The following is a 16935-nucleotide window of genomic DNA, read 5'->3' as shown; positions in this document are numbered from 1 at the left end:
GCTCCTCACTGTACCGTATGCCTTCAGCTAGATTAGCCCACAGCCTAGCCACAATGTTTGGGTAACCTTAGCGAAAGCATTAAAACAGGATAACATGTGCTTATCCATGGGAAGCCTTGATAACCCACTTTCCACATGTTTGGTAGGGATTCCATTCGTAGCAGTTGACTGGCCTGTCTATAATTCAGAGCTCCTCCGCACCACAAGTAAGAGACCCAACATTGTAGATACTTGGGACGAGTAGACAAAAATGTTGCCCAATGCTCTAGAGGAACCCCAAGTGTTGCTTTCTCTCTCCGACTTCTTTGTTTCCACCCGGCTCCTTTTTCCCGGGGCGCTGGCCAGGCGCTTCCGGGAGCGGCCGGAGAGAAGCGACAACCAACTCTGGGGTTCGTTTGATACAGACATAGCTATTTAGAGAGCGCGATCATGACCGGAATAAAGAGACTCAAGAGACTGGATACTTGTGTGCAGTCCGAAGTAGGTTGTATTTGCTCGAACACCGCACGTACAAGTGACCCCACTCTGGGGTTGGGTTACAGGTTTTATAGGGGAAAATAAGAGATAAGGTGAAACCAATAGAACAACGCCCAGTATGAATACATTATAGGTTAAATCCAATGGGAATAGCTTCAGGGGGAAGGGTAAATACATTTTGATGGAAAAATGCATGGCTCAATTTTGCTTGCTCGAAAATGTCTGGCAGTGTCTGTGAGATTGGGGTGACCCCGGGAGGTGGAAAAGTCTCTCCTCCAACCCGTGCCTTCAAAGAAAGACTCAGTAGTCTTCAGTTGTCCGATCTCAAGGTAGTTTATTGTATGTTATCTAAAAGATTTTCTTCCTTAACTGCTGTGGTTCTTTCAGCAGGTCAGGCAAAGGCACATACACACACTGACACTGTCTCTGACACCCTCTCTCTGACCGCCCAGGGGGCTGGTCTTTTATATCATATATAACATGTTAAATGTTTATAGTTTTTCCCCAATGCCTATTACCTATATTGAATGGTGACTTTCTACTCTAAACCAATCTGTGAGTGCCAACATCACCATGAACATGGAGGATAGGAAGGAGAAAGAAGGAGGACAGGGCACACCCAAATCCCTACATCTTAGAACTTCTGGCCCCCATGTACAAAACTCAGACCCCTCTGTAAAAGGCCTAAAACCCCCCTGTACAGCACTCAAAAGGTCTTCCTTTCATTTTGTGACTACTTCTACTATAATATCTAAACTCTTGTGATTTCTTGTTCTTCCTGCAAGGTTGGTAAATTTTTCCATGGATCAGATTCAAAGCCACAGGGGTTTCCGGCTGCATTCCAGGGTCTTAAATGCTTCTGACCTGGGCCCGGAACATCCAAGAGTGTCTGAGGGACATTTTGGGTTCCGACATAAGAGCAATAGTAAGAGAGCAAAGTTCCCATTACAATACAATAAATCTTCTTCTGTGCTGAATATTCTAATTTTCACTAACCAGTCTAGTACAAGATACAAATCCTACAGCATTTACATACAGCCTATAAGAATCATGACGTTATGATACTGTGTTACATTTTAAACCCTAAAAACTACTTATTGGACCCCTTCTGCCAAGCTAGTAGGGTCTGCTCTGACCCTTGGACCTGTCTGCAAGCAGAGGGTATTGTTTCATCAAAAGGGGATTACCTTCAGCCGGCCATACCATTGTTTTCCAGTTGTTCAGTAACTAAGGCTTGGTATCTCAAAGCTTGCTTTCATTTCAATCTAGCTTATAGTTTCTACATTGTCAAAATCTTTTGCCCGGCAATCATATTTATAAGGCTTTCCTGTTTCATCTTCCCCAACAATATTACCTTGTTACATAATTGGAAAAAAGAAAGCGAATTAAAATGCCACAAAAGATCCTACACGGAATTTGATGAAAATTGCGATCCCAAATTACACGATTGGAAGAAACCAAAAAAGATTGCTGTCTCCCTATTCCTACCATGGGTAGCTGCAGCTAAAGCCCTTGGTGAAATAAATCACTTAGGGTGCTGGCTCAGTAAGCAAGCCAACACTACATCTGCCGCCCTGAGCGATCTTTTAAAGGAAGAAGAAACCACGAGACATGCGTCACTTCAAAATCGAGCAGCGATTGACTTCCTACTGTTAGCCCACAGACATGGCTGCCAAGACTTTGAAGGGATGTGTTGCTTCAGTCTCTCTTAACACTCAGAATCCATCCACGCAAACATCCAGAAACTTGAGGAACTTGTGAAGGACTTAAAAGTAGAAAACAACCCAGACTGGGTCAATGACCTTTGCAGTCAATGGAGATTAACAGGATGGGTTGCATCTTTGGTTAAGGGAATTTTGTGGATTTTCATTGTAATTGTCATTGTATTAGCTATGTTTTCATGCCTTGTCCATTGTTTTAAAAGAACTATTGGGAACGCCTTTTTACTAAATACAGAAAGTGGCGTTGTAGCAGCCAGAGGCTCTGCAAGGCCTCCCTGGCGGTTTTCGCTTTCTCTCTCCGACTTCTTTGTTTCCGCCTGGCTCCTTTTTCCCGGGGCGCTGGCCAGGCACTTCCGGGAGCAGTCGGAGAGAAGCAACAACCACCTTTGTGGTTCATTTAATACAGACAGAGCTATTTCAAGAGCGCGTCCATGACCGAGATAAAGAGACTCAAGAGATTGGACACTTGTGCAGTCCGAAGTAGGTTGTATTTGCTCGAACGCCGCACATACAAGTGACCCCGGTCTGGGGTTAGATTACAGTTTTTATAGGGGAAAATAAGAGATAAGGTGAGACCAATAAAACAATGCCCAATATGAACACATTACAGGTGAAATCCAATGGGAATAGCTTCAGGGGGAAGGGTAAATACTTGTAAAAATACAGAATAGAAACTCCAACTTCACATTCCCGAAATGAAACTCCAACTTCTGATTCACAAAGCTTTCTGCTCCTTCTGTGTAGCCCCACACCACTACAGGCGGTCACTTGCCTAAGATAAGAAATGCCTAGTCATGATGACTGGACAAAAGTAGCCCCTCTTCCTCCTTTGGACCCTCGTTATCTCTCTGTAAGACTATAGGTCATATTCACCTTGACCCTTACTATTGGACTATTTCCAAAACCCCTGTACCTTATATAAACCCCCATTTCTGCCCAGCTCAGCAGAAGAGCTGTCACTGAAACCCTTTGCAGGAGCTGCCAATAAAGACACCGCTGTGGAACCTCATACAGCCTTTTCTTCTCTCTCCCTGCATCTGCCCATGTCACTTAGCAAGCAAAGAGCTGAAATCACTGAAGAGCTGAATTAACCAAGGAGCTGATCTCACTTAAGAGCAATACTTTTAGAAAACCATATAAATATTAGCTGTGAAGAATAAAGGGGAGGGGGGCTATTGTAGCATGGAGAAAAAGGTGTCTTGTCTGTCTCTACTGTGACATCCAGATACACCAGCCATGGACTAAATGAACTCAACAAACATCTTGGGGAGATGGCCAGTGACTACTGAAATAATACCTGTGTTTGTGTATGGTTAGATATGGATATGGATATAGCTGAAAGATATAAAATCTAGGCGTAGGTAGATTATTTAAAATAAGGGGTGCATACTGTCCTGGATACACAAACAAGGGGGCAGAGATTTCAGTGCTGTCTATTTGATACCACCCACATCACTGTTGCGGGGGGCATAGTCTTGGCAGGAAATATGCTGTGGCTGGAAAGGGAAGCAGCATCATCTTTTGCTGGGCTCTTGGGAGGAGGGCGTGCAAGATCGGAGTCCCAGGACTGTGTTGCTGCTCAGCATGGAGATAAAACTGTTGGAGCTGCCTTGCCACAGCTGCTAGCTGGAGCCCTAGATGCCCTGGAGCTGCTGCAAACAGCAGCTACCCCAGTGCCACCACAAGCTGCAGTTGCTGTGTGTAGTGGCCTTAGCTGCAGCCTCAGCCACTGTGCTGCTGCCTCCCAGCAGACCCAGGAGAAGGGTCCTCTGACCTGTTTTCAGAACCCTTTCAGGTCCCACCAGGTTTTTTCCATTGTTTTTGTGCTGGGGGGAAAAGTTAAGTCACAATCCTCCCCAGCATGCTGCCTTTGTTTTCCCGGGTATGCCATGATGAGCTGCGTGATCTAGTGCAGCACCAGTTGCCATTTTTCTTTATCTGTAAAACCACACCAGGCACTGTCTTTGGGAAGTGATTTTGTTTGCTCAGTGAATACCCTTTTGTGGGTGGAACAGTCTCCCTTTTGTACACTTTTACTAATATTGTTTTGGTTGTTGCAAATTCTCACTAAAATTGTGATTCTATTTATATTTTCGCCTAGTGTTTCCCACTACTGTTGGGAGGGGGCGGAGGAAAGGGGCAATTTTGAGGAGGTTTAATTTTCCTGCTGGGTTTCAAACCTGTTATGAATGGAGAAGGGAGACCTTCGACAAATCCCTGCCTTTCCAGTTTTCTGGCAGTAGGCAGTAGCTTTATTGAGGCAGCCAGCACCCCAAAACCCACTTTCGCTTGCAAGTTCTTGATAATGGTCAATCAGGTCTATTACAACATGAATCATTTATTTGAATAGGACAAGGAAACAGACATAAGACTTAAACAGATTACTTACTACTCAGGATAGCACAAAAGAACTGCAAGTAGATAAAAACATAGAGTGCATGATGATAATAAAGGTACCTTATGTTACAGCTAGAGAAGAAATAGTATAGATTAGGAGTCAATGTCACTTACCAATGAATGAGACATGTGCAGAGAATCTTCTAATTTCTCTCAGTCCCAGGGAAGTAACTTGATGCCAACATCTTAACATCAAGGAGAGCTCTCCACACACAGAGTGTATAAGAGATTTCTGATTTCACGAAAATCATAGTGGCCTTTTATAGTTGTAAAAATGCTTGTGTTCTGCAATCGCTATTTTTAGGTTTTCCTTTCTCACCATTCAAGCCAGGATGTTTATTGCTGGCTAAGGAGGTTCTCAGCCAAGATAATTCATCACATGACAAATCATTCTGGCCTAACCTAGTCATGTGTTATAGAGAGATAACTTTTGCTGCATTAGGGGTAAAAGGTCCTGCCACACACTTTTCATCCAAGTAATTGATTAATAAGTGTTGTATTGCATTAAATAGTTTATTTAGTTGTTGTTGTTTTGCACTGGGTGTTTGGTATCACATGGTCTCCCCCCCTCCCCCCTAAGCCTCAGGTGTGGTGGTCTCTCCCTAGTCTGCTCCTCCCCTCTCCCTCTCCTCACCTGTATCCCAATGGATGTGGCCCCTTGGCCCCGCCCCCCCTTTTCCCTGGGTTCAAAACCCCCCTGGACGACACCTTCTCTCTCTTTTTCTCTTCTGGACGCCACCAGATGCCTCGGCCTCTGTTACCCCCTGAGGCGTCGCCTGGATCTGTCGCCCTGATTTTTAAGAGTTTTCTAAAGCCTTTTGAGTTTACATTCTTGTAGAGAACTTTCTCACACAACTTTCTGTAAACAACCTATTGTTTTGCATTCTTTCATAGAGGCAGAGAAATTTGATGTACTGGTAGTTTGTCCAGTGTCGTTGGAGAGGTGGCACGTTCACCCTCCAATCCACTGGCACCTTTTGAGAACTATAAATGATTGGAGTCAGAGGAAATAAATGAGTCTCTTCATCGTGATCATAGCTGTGGTGTGTTGTTTTTCCTTGTGTTGATTTATTAAAGAAATATGGATATTGATCTAGCACCGATATCCAACTGTGACGGACAAAAACTCTCTAACAGTTTAAAGTTAGAAAGTGTATGTTTATTGCGATGCCGGCAGCATGTGGGATAGCTCCCAAATACACACCGCGCCTTTCAAATGATTACAGAGTCCTTTTATCCACAAAAGAATTGAATACCCAAAATACAAATACAATTAATAATTTTGGTACATCCCATTCCTCGCTTCGTATGCTAATCATTTCAAAAGCTATTAAGCATGCGTAGTTTGTTCCTTGAAATGGGTCGGTGGTCCCTTTCATGAGGAGGGGTCCCAAAATGAGGCAGTAAATGAAGTCTTCCTCATTTTGACCTTTCTACCTTTTCAACGCAAATATGACAAATGAACCTTGGTTGAACTCCCATTCCTTGTCTTCAATCGGTTTCAGAACAGAGGAGGCCCACAATTGTCTTATGTTCCTAAGAGCTATTTGTCAGTTTCTATATTCTTCATTATAAACCCAGCTAACTAAACATTGTGTTGACAAGCAATCAATTATTAGTTAACTACTAACTCTTAACTTCATCAAGGCCTACTTACAGAGTCCTTTTATTTTAATTAACTCTAGTAAGGCTTATCTCTAACTAAAATCTTAGCTCCTCTAAAATCTCTAAATCTCTTAAAGTTTATGTTTCAGTGTCAGCTGGTGACATCTGGTGGCCGCCGGCGTGTACTACAGCTTAGGTCGGGTGACAGTGTGCTTACCCCCCCTCCTCTTTGGCATTTTGCCTGTTGTGTTAGTGATGGAAACCTCTATCGGTTTCGGGATGGAATCTCTGATGTTGGATCTTTGGAGGGATGTCCTGGAGAGGAACCGTGTTTCCATCTCCTGGAGTGATTTTGAAAGGCTGTTTTTGTGGGTGAGGCAGCAGGGGCTCTTTTCCGACCCTAGGGAGGCGATGTCCCGAAAGGTGTGGTCTCAGGTGGGCTCGTTTGGTGGCCAGCGCAGTGGAAAAGAATGCTACGCAGGGGCCGCAGGATCCCAGGAGCGAGGTTGGCGCTGACATGTTGCTGGGCACAGGCAATTATGCTGATCCTCAAGGGCGAGCCGGATATGGTCTACTTGTGCTTGACCAGTGCCAGACGCTAGGCTTGGCAGCACTGGTTCAGACTCTGGAAATGGCTGCTCTGTTGGAGCCGTTTGCGACCATTGTTCAGGGGGTCGATGAGCCTTTTATGAAATTTGCAGGGAGGCTGACTGCCTCTGTGGAGAGGCAGTTGGCAGATCCTGAGGCAAGGAGAGTTGTGCTTGCAAACCTGGCCAGGAGTAACTGTAACGCAGAATGTAAGAGGGTCATACGGGCTCTTCCTGGTGCGGCTACTGTCTCACAGATGGCAGAGGCCTGTGCAGACCTCAGCCCCTCGGTTCAAAAGATGGCTGCGTGGGCTACTGCTGCGCAGCCAGTCTGGGTGGTGCCGCAGGGCTGGCAGCAGCAGCGGGGGAATGCTCGGACCAGCACCAAGCAGGGGAAGAAAGTGCAGAAGGGAAAATTTCCCCTGTTCTTGTGTGGCCAGTGTGGAAGGCCCAACCATATGTCATACGCCTGCAAGGCAACTGTTCATGCTAATAGCCAGGCACTGCCAGGCCCGGGAAACGGGAAGCGGAGCGCGAAGGGGAAGCGTGCCCAGACACAAGTTCATCTCCAGACCCCGGAGCCCATGGAGGTTTGCTCAGCCAGCTTGTAGCCAGCACTTGCGGCTAAGCAGGCGTGGATGTCTGCACAGTAGCAACAGTTGTTTTAGAATCGTCTAAGATACACAAGGTTCTCCTGGATGCCTTTGGTCCCTTGGGTGAAGGCATGAGTGCTTTCCTTATGGGGAGGTCTAGTGCCACCCTTCAGGGCATCATTGTGCACCTGGGTCTCATTGATGCAGACTTCACAGGGCAGATCTGTGCAATGGTTTCCACACCCACCCCCCCGTCATGATCCTGAAGGGGACACGGCTTGCTCAACTTGTACCTTTTAAGTCTTCTGTTCGCAGGATGGCTGATCGGCCATGTGGGGCCGGAGGTTTTGGGTCCACTGGGCCGCCTCAAGTTCACTAGACCGCTGTCCTGACCAAAGACTGTCCCGAGATGTCGTGTACTCGGTCCATCCCTGGTGCGACGCCGTCGGAGATTCGCCTCCGCGGGCTTCTTGACAGCGGCGCTGACATCACAGTTCTCTCCCTTGCCACCTGGCCTCTGGACTGGCCCCTGAATCCAGTGGAGACATCTGTCGCAGGACTGGGGGGAATGGCGCGATGTTACGTGAGCCAGTGGTCCGTGCTGGTCACGAACCCAGAGGGACAGACGGCCTGGGTTAGGCCGCATGTTACTTCTACCCCTGCTAACCTCTGGGGGAGGGATGTTCTGTCTGCATGGGGGGTGCGCATCAGGATGGGTTTTTGATGGGGGCCACTGCGATGAAGGGCGCAGAGTGTCCTATGCCTCCTATACGGTGGCTGGTGGACACACCTGTTTGGGAGAACCAGTGGCCCCTCCCTCAAGATAAATTGAGCGCCCTTCGAGATTTAGTGCAGGAGCAGTTGGACTAGGGTCATCTGGAGCCTTCTACCAGTCCCTGGGACACTCCTGTCTTCTGCATCAAGAAGAAGTCTGGGAAATGGAGGTTGTTACAAGACCTCCGAAAGGTCAATGCCGTGATGGAAAGCATGGGAACATTGCAGGCGGGCATGCCATCGCCTACCATGCTTCTTGCAGATTGGCCAATCTTCATCGTGGATTTGAAGGATTGTTTCTTTACAATTCCTTTGCATCCCGATGACAGACCGAAATTTGCCTTCTTGGTGCCAGCAATTGACAATGCTGAACCTGCACAGCGATATCAATGGAGAGTTTTGCCCCAGGGGATGCGCAATTCCCCGGCCATATGACAATGGTATGTGGCTCGTGCCTTGTCTGGAGTTCGCAAGCAGTTTCCTGGTGCACGTCTGTATCATTATATGGATGACATTTTGGTGGCTGCTTCCACCCAGGATGAGCTGCTGAGGATTCAGCCTCGGTTGCTCGATGCTTTGCATGTGCATGGACTGCAGGTGGCTCCAGAAAAGGTTCAACAACAACCTCGTTGGAAGCATTTGGGGGTCAAAATTCTGGAACGGACGATCCGACACCAGGAGGTGCAATTTGTGCATTTGGTGAAGACACTGAATGATGCCCAGAAATTGATGGGTGTCATCACTTGGTTACGTCCGTACCTGGGACTAACCGACACACAGCTGTCTCCTCTGTATGATTTGTTGAAAGGAGACTCTGATCTAAAGTCGCCTCGCACATTGACCCCTGAGGTGCGTCAGGTGCTGGAGGAGGTTCAGCGGGCTGTTTCTGCCCGCCAAGTTTATCGCATTGATCTCTCCATTGATGTCACTGTGTTCATTACCACTCCAGATTCGCATCCCACAGGTATCATTGGCCAATGGACTGACAAATGGTCTGATCCCTTGCACATCTTGGAATGGGTTTTCCTGCCCCATCAGCTGCAGAAGACGGCGACTGAATTGGCTGAGTTTCTTGCTCGTTTGATAATCAAATGCCAGCAACGGTGTTTGCAATTGATGGGTGCCGCTCCCGCAAAGATCATACTCCCGGTATGCCGGGAGGACTTTGACTGGAGCTTTGCACACAGCGTGTCCCTGCAATGTGCTCTGGAAAATTTTACAGGGCAGATCACTTATCATCTGCCCAGCCACAAGCTACTGCAGGTGGCGAAATCCACACAAATTTCTTTGTGGCCCAAAAATAGACAGGAACCTGTGCAAGGGCCCACCGTCTTTACTGATGGTTCAGGGAAGACAGGAAAGGCCATTGCTACTTGGAAGGATGGATCTGAGTGGCAGGTTCTGGAAGGTCATCAGGATGGGTCAGCCCAATTGGCTGAATTGAGGACTGCTGTCATGGCATTTGAGAGATTTTCCCAGGAACCTTTCAATTTGGTCACGGATTCCACCTATGTGGCTGACATTGCACAGCAATTGGGTCATTCGGTCTTGAAGGAGGTCAATAATCCTGCCTTGTTTCATTTACTGAAGACCTGGTGGTGTGCCATTCAGGCCCAGGTTCATTCATTTTACGTTTTGCATGTGAGGAGTCACACCAATTTGCCAGGGTTTGTACCAGAACATAATGCTAGGGCTGACAAGTTGGCTAACCCATCGTGGGTAGCACCTCAGCCTGATACACTCGCACAGGCCAAGGCATCGCATGGGTTTTTCCATCAGAACGCACATACCTTGCAGAAGCAGTTTCAGCTGACGCCAACTGAGGCTCGTGATATTGTCGACTCTTGTGACGACTGCCATGCGCTTGCTCCACCTTTACCAGCAGGGGCAAACCCCAGAGGCCTTAGAGCCTTGGAGCTTTGGCAGACCAATGTCACCCAGATTGCCGAGTTTGGCCATCTCAAATATGTGCATGTCACGGTGGACACGTTCTCCTCTGCGATGTGGGCTTCTGCTCACACTGGAGAGAAGGCCCGCAATGTCATTGCCCATTGGAGGCAGGCCTTTTCCGTTCTGGGTGTACCTTCTGCTGTGAAAACCAACAATGGTCCTGCTTACGCATTGCAAAAGGTGCGGCAGTTCTTGCAGTTGTGGGGTGTGTCACACAAGTTTGGTATCCCTCATTCCCCGACTGGTCAAGCTATTGTAGAACGTGCTCATGGTACTCTGAAGCGGGTTCTTCAAAAACAAAAATGGGAATGCAGGGTGAAACCCCGCACAGTCGGTTGGAAAAGGCTTTGTACACCATCAATCATCTTACGGTGCCGCAGAACTCAAATAAATAACCCTGTCATTTTGAATCATCATTTCTCATTGCAGGCTGCGGATGAGGCACATCAGCCTCGAGCGAAGGTTCGAGTGTGGAATTTAGTCACCAAACAGTGGGAAGGTCCCTATGACCTTATCGCTTCGGGGCGCGGGTATGCTTGTGTGTCCACAGATACTGGGGCACGCTGGGTACCTTCGAAGTGTGTTCACCCTGACCTGCAACCGCAGAGACAGAATCTGGCCGAAGTGCAACATGGAAGCCATGACCAACCTGAAAGGCATCAAGTGGGTGAATCATTGAGTGATGGCTCGGATGCAGACAACGCGAGTGATCACTCTGATGAGTCCTCCATGAATGGACACTGAACATTGTTCATTTTTCTTTTCCTTTTTCTTTTTTTGAACTGAGAAGGGTGAGATGTTGCCCTGATTTTTAAGAGTTTTCTAAAGCCTTCTGAGTTTACATTCTTGTAGAGAACTTTCTCACACAACTTTCTGTAAACAACCTATTGTTTTGCATTCTTTCATAGAGGCGGAGAAATTTGATGTACTGGTAGTTTGTCCAGTGTCATTGGAGAGGTGGCACGTTCACCCTTCAATCCACTGGCACCTTTTGAGAACTATAAAAGGTTGAAGTCAGACAAAATAGTCTCTTCATCATGACCATAGCTGTGGTGCATCATTTTTCCTTGTGTCATCTGGTGACATGGATCCAAGGTGACTCCTGAATAAATTGGATTTTAGTCCCGAGAAGAATAGCGCCTTTCGTCTTTTACTTTTGTCTTATGTAAGATTGCCCCCGCGTTCAGGGATTCCGATCATACAAATAAGTTGAATAATACTGAGCCCAGTATTGAACCTTGGGGGACACCACTATTGACAGGCCTCCAACTAGACCCTGTGCCACTGATTACGACCCTCTGGGATCTGCCGTCCAATCGGTTCTCAATCCACTTCACTGTCCATTCATCCAGTCCACACTCACTGCGTTTACCTATGAGGATGCTGTGAGAGACAGTGTTGAAAGCCTTGCTGAAGCCCAGGTAGACAATATCCACTGCTCTCCCTTATCCATCCAGATACTGGTTTCATCGTAGAAGGCAATCAGGTTGGTCAAGCATGATTTTCCTTTAGTGAATCCATGCTGACTACTCCTGATCACCTTCTTGTCCTCTATTAGGGCACACAAGACAGACAGTACTTTAGCATAAGAGATTTGATAAACAGGATGTCTTGGCAAGAGCAAACAGCTTTGTGGATTAAATCAAGACTAAGATGAAGATTAAATCAGGGTTTACCGGAAAAGAAAATTGCATCAAGACTTCTGCAAGCAAGAGATGTTGTAAAATGTTTAAGTTTGTTTATGTGATGATTAACCCAATCATTGTAGTAAAACATTACTAGTCATCCTAAAATAGTATATAACATTGTAATCAACAATAAATTTGGATTCTTACCACCAGTCAGTTGTCCCTGTCTCTCTTCATTGCTGATAATTTGTACCTCCGTGTGAGGAAAATGACCGTCTTGACTGGCAGCAGTCAGCGAGTCCCTGAAACTGATCGTGATGGTGAGAGATCTGCATTTGGGGCCCACAATCACCTGTCTGCTGCGACTGACAGGTTAACCAGGGGAACTAATCTATGGGACAAAACATGTCCAATGAGAAAGAAGTCTATGAAACCATGCTCGTCCCCCCATCTTAAAGCAGGACCTTAAGTCACTTTTACGGTGGGTATCACGCATACTCCCCGACGCTACCCCTTCTTCTATATTTACTCTTTGCTTCTGGGACAAGGTCAGTGTAAAGCTCTATGAACTGGCTATGCTGCCTGGCCACGAGCCAGAGCTACGAATGCTTCCTGCTTGGAGGGCGGTCATGGACACAATTAAAAAAGAGGGAGGGAGCGAGGCAGCCTGCAAGGCTATTGCTGAGATGGTCCCAGCAACCATGCTGGATCGAAACCTGCCCAGGTCCTGCTCTATGTCCCCCGTCCGCACGCCCTCCCCAATGAGGGCCAGGGACAGAGTCTGGTTGCCACCTCCAGTCCTACTGCCACACTGTCAGCAATCCTAGAGCCATCGGACACTTATCACTTATGTAGCAGACACTGACTCTAGCAGTGAAGAGGAGCTAGACCGTTTCGACCCCAGCCCCGAAAAAGACCCAGACTTATTCCCTTTGGATATGCATAATAATTGGTTATGGATAAAAAAGAAAGCCCTTAAGGATAGACACTTTGATACTGCGGCAGAAATCTTTATGGCCCCCATGTGACTCAGCCCGAGGGGGGGAAATCCACAATGGGAGCCCCTAGGTCACTCGGAAATTAAGGAACTGCACCGTACCATGGCGGAATATGAACTGGGGTCCCCTTACTTTAGTAATTTATTAAGAGCAACTTTTACTACTCACCTCATGACTCCTAATGATGTTAAGTTTTTGGCAAATCTGTTGCTCACACCGACACAATATGCAATATTCATGGCGCAGTGGAAGAAAGGACTGGAGAATTTAATTACAACGTATGCAGGGTGCGCAAACCACCCCCTGTCTGCCTTAACTATTGACCACCTTGCAGGGGAGGGTGTGCATACCGATCCTAATGGCCAAGCCACCTTACCAAGACAAGCCCTAGAGGGTATTACAGAGGCAGCTCGCCTGGCATTCCTTAAGGTTCCTGATGCCAAAACCCCACAACAGTCGTTCATAAATACCAAAAAAGGTCCACAAGAGCCCTATATGCAGTTTGTGGACAGATTAAAACAAACACTGGAGAGACAAAGATAATTATCAAGCAAGAGAGGTTATACTCCTCAAATTTGCCGTAGAAAATGCTAATGAAGATTGTAGGCACCTTTTGAAATCCCTGCCTTCTGAACCTGAAGCCACTTTACTCCAAATGATACAAGTGTGCAACCGATTGGGAACATTACAACACACCACGGCAATCACATATCAAGCCGTGGGTCAAGGCATAGCGGACACTTTTGCTGCTCTGAAATTGACCCCTGGAAAGTAGATGGTTTGTTTTGACTGTGGGGAATCTGGGCACATTAAAAGAGACTGCCAAAAAGCACAAAAACCCAAAGCCTCGGGTATATGCCCTCGCTGTCAGAAAGGCCCTCACTTCGCTAATCTATGCCGCTCTTTCACCAGAATGGCCAGCCTTTTCAGGGAAACTTATCTCGCAACACGGGATGGCGACGCGTGAGGACACAAATCCCACGGTTGACGCAGCAACTTGCAACCTGCCCTGCCCCCACCCACCAGACAACCATCACTGACCTACAGCCAGCCACCCCAGGCAGCGCAGGAATGGACCTGGCAACCTCCAACACAGTAAGGTTGCTTGATTCATCTGTTAATTTGCTTCCCACAGGAGTTTTCGGACTACCGGGACAACTTATGCATGCTTTGATTATAGGCAGATCATCCACTTTGATAACAGGATTGTTTGTAGTCCCTGGGGCTATTGACTCTGATTCAGTTGGGGAAATAAAGATCATGGCTTGGAGCACCCCTGTATGTTGGGGAAGATGAAATAGGAAAGCCCTATAAATATGATGGCCTGGCAAAACAGTCAGAAAATACAGATATTGAGATGAGAACAAGATTTGAAATACCAAACCCTAATTACTGAGCAACTTGAAAACAATAATACAGCCAAGCTGAAAGCAATCCCCCCTTCTGATGAAACAATGCCCTTTACCTACAGATAGATCCAAAGGTCAAATGGAATGTTCTCTCTCACCCCCCAATGTATGGTTCATTCCACACCTGTAACCCTCCCCTGAAGTATCAGGTATCTGTAACCCCATTGGCCCAAGTCCTGTTCCAGCCCACCTTGAAGCCCCCTGATAAGGTGTGGCCGAGGGACCGGACGCCCTCTTGGACCTTCCTCTTGAGACGCTCACCTGGAACTCGCTCTCTCTCTCCCCCCGCTCTCCCTGGGCCTGCCACGAGTTGCAGCTAGCAACTTCAAGCAGGGCCCTTCACCCTTTATAATAAACCACATGTTCTAAAGACCTGACTTCAGAGATCCTTCATCACCACCCATCCAAACCGTCCTGGAGCCCAGCAGTCCCTGCAGATTGGCGCCCAACGCAGAAGACCGACCCCCACAGACCGGCAACCACATGTGCCTGAAGGCCTCTTCAGCTTTTCTACCTGTGGGAGACTTCTCCATGGACAGTAACTAAATAACCAGTTGTAGCCTCCTAATCGGTGTCGTGAGCACGGCGTATCGTTGCTGGGCAGCGTGAAAACCGGAGCTCTATAACTTTGCCGAGGCAATCCTCGAGCATGGGGATTCGTTACCATGTAGCGAGTACCTGGAGCTCTCGGAAGAATTCGCCTGGCAATCCTCGAGCACAGGCGGCCGCTGCTGCGCGGCAGCTACCTGGAGCTCTCTGAGGAACCTCGTTGTGGCACCCTGCCATGTGCACTGAGCACGGGCGAGCACTGCTCTGCACTGCCCGCACTGAAGCTCTGAGCGGAGTCTGGAGGCCCCGAGCACGGAAAGGCGTTCCTGAGCGACACCTGAAACCGGAGCTCTGAGGGGGACCTCAAGCAGAGTCCTGAGAGCCGACTGGAGTGCCTGGCCAGCCCCCCACATCGGAGTTCTGAGTGAAGACCCTGCCCCTGCGATATCGAGGTGAGCTACACTGGTGTAAAAATGGGACAATCCCACTCTGCCCCTGATTGGGAGCTCTATAAGGAACTTAAGCATTCTTTATGCTGCAGTAAGAGTACTTTACCTAAGCAAGAGCTAAAAAACCTTTTAGAATGGACTCTAGTTAACTTCCCGAATGCGGACTGTTCAGCCGTCTTTACCAGAGACTTTTGGGACTCAGTTGGAAATAGACTCTTTAATAATATTTCACACCGAGATTTGGCTGCCGTTGAGCTTCTCCCGGTGTGCAGGGTCTTGGTTGAGCTGTATGCTGCACAGCAGAAGCCCGCTGCAGCCGCTCAGCCTGGCCACGCTGTCCCTGAAAATCCCCTCCACGCTGCTGCGAGTCCACAGCGGGGCACGCCCCCCGCCTCCCCCCCACGCCACGCGGCTTTGGCGTCCGCGGCCCCTCCCCCCGCCCTCGTGGTCGCGGCACCCGTTGCCCCAGCCCCCCCACCGGACCCTGCGGCCCCTCCCACCGCTCCCTCCATCCCCGCACCCTCAATTCCGTTCACCCCTGCTGTTCCGGTTGCTGCGGTTTGCCCCTCCCGCTCCAGAGCCATCATGTCGGGCCCCTCCTCCGCTTCCGCCCCAGCGAGCCCACCCACCAATGTAATCGCAGTAACACCTCCTGCTGCTGGCACTGCAGCGGCCCCGCCCCCCTTTCCCCGCGACCCTGGCTGTACCCCCCCTCCCCCCCGTGAGTTCTGCCGCTCCTCCAGACATGTCTTGCGCGGCTGTGGCCACCGCCATTGCCGGCCTCCTGCAGAGTCAGGCGGCCACACTTTTGCAAGCAGCGCAGGTACCCCTTGCCGCTGCAGCGCTGGCGGTGCCTGGCATCTCGTCTGCACCCGCTGCTCTTTCGCCGCCACTGGCTTTCGCCGATTCTGGATCTCCAGTGCTGACCACAACAGCAGCACCCGCTCTCGAGTCATCAGATTTCGCCCCTGCAAACACGCCAGAAGGACGCCGCGGTCCCGCCACAGCATCGTTTGCGCCGCGGGACAGAGCGGTCCAGCCCACCAAGCCGCCCCGTGCCTCCCGCGCTGTGGCTTCCCCACCATTGTCACCACCCCCCTCCGACACCCCAGTGCAACGGTCCCGTGCCTCCCCGACCGCCCGGCCCTGGCCCCTGCCCCAGCCCAGCTTGCGAGCTACCAGCAGCTGAGTTCCACGGCACAGACGCCGGCTGGCCCTCTGCACCCTGTCCCTGCTCCGCGGTGATCCCTAGCCAGCCCTCCCGTTCCTGCCACCACTGCGGCTACGCCGGGGGCCACGGCCACCACCGGGCGCGTGACAGCAGCCCAGCCCTCCGCCCCTGCACCTCCCAGTGCACTCCTGTCTGCGGCGCCGCTGCCGTCTCGGAGCACTGCGGCACCGCCACAGCCCGATCCGTCCCCATCGCGCAATGATGCTCCGGGGCTCCACAGCGCAGCGCTGCCATCCCCTGCAGCCAACGACGTCGTGGCATTCCCTTCTATGGCCACAGCCGCGGTCCCTGCTGCGGTCCCCGAGGCAGCCGCCATGATGCCTCACCACGCGGATCTCGTGACACGCCCCCCGCATGCGCAGTCCCTGCGACCCTCAGAAGACCTGCCTCACACCGCGACACCGCTGCCACCCCACGCCGCCTCCACCACGCTTTTGATGCAGCCTCCCGGTTCCCACACGCTCCATGCTGCAGTCTACCCCCAGCCGACATCACTGTGCCCTCCCATGCCAGCACCACCGTTCCCAATTCCAGCCGCAGGACACCAGCCCGCGCCGCCACAACTTC

The 16935-nt window shown here is 49.6% G+C and overlaps 1 pseudogene; it reads left to right on the top strand.

The window, feature by feature from the left end:
• The window catches only part of LOC128802365 (uncharacterized), a 41174-nt pseudogene extending 24604 nt beyond the window's left edge, over window positions 1–16570 (top strand).
• The last annotated feature ends 365 nt before the right edge of the window (window positions 16571–16935 follow it).

The sequence above is a fragment of the Vidua chalybeata genome, chromosome W (assembly GCF_026979565.1).
Source record: "Vidua chalybeata isolate OUT-0048 chromosome W, bVidCha1 merged haplotype, whole genome shotgun sequence".
Lineage (NCBI taxonomy): Eukaryota > Metazoa > Chordata > Aves > Passeriformes > Viduidae > Vidua > Vidua chalybeata.
This window is presented reverse-complemented; position numbering and strand designations above follow the sequence as displayed.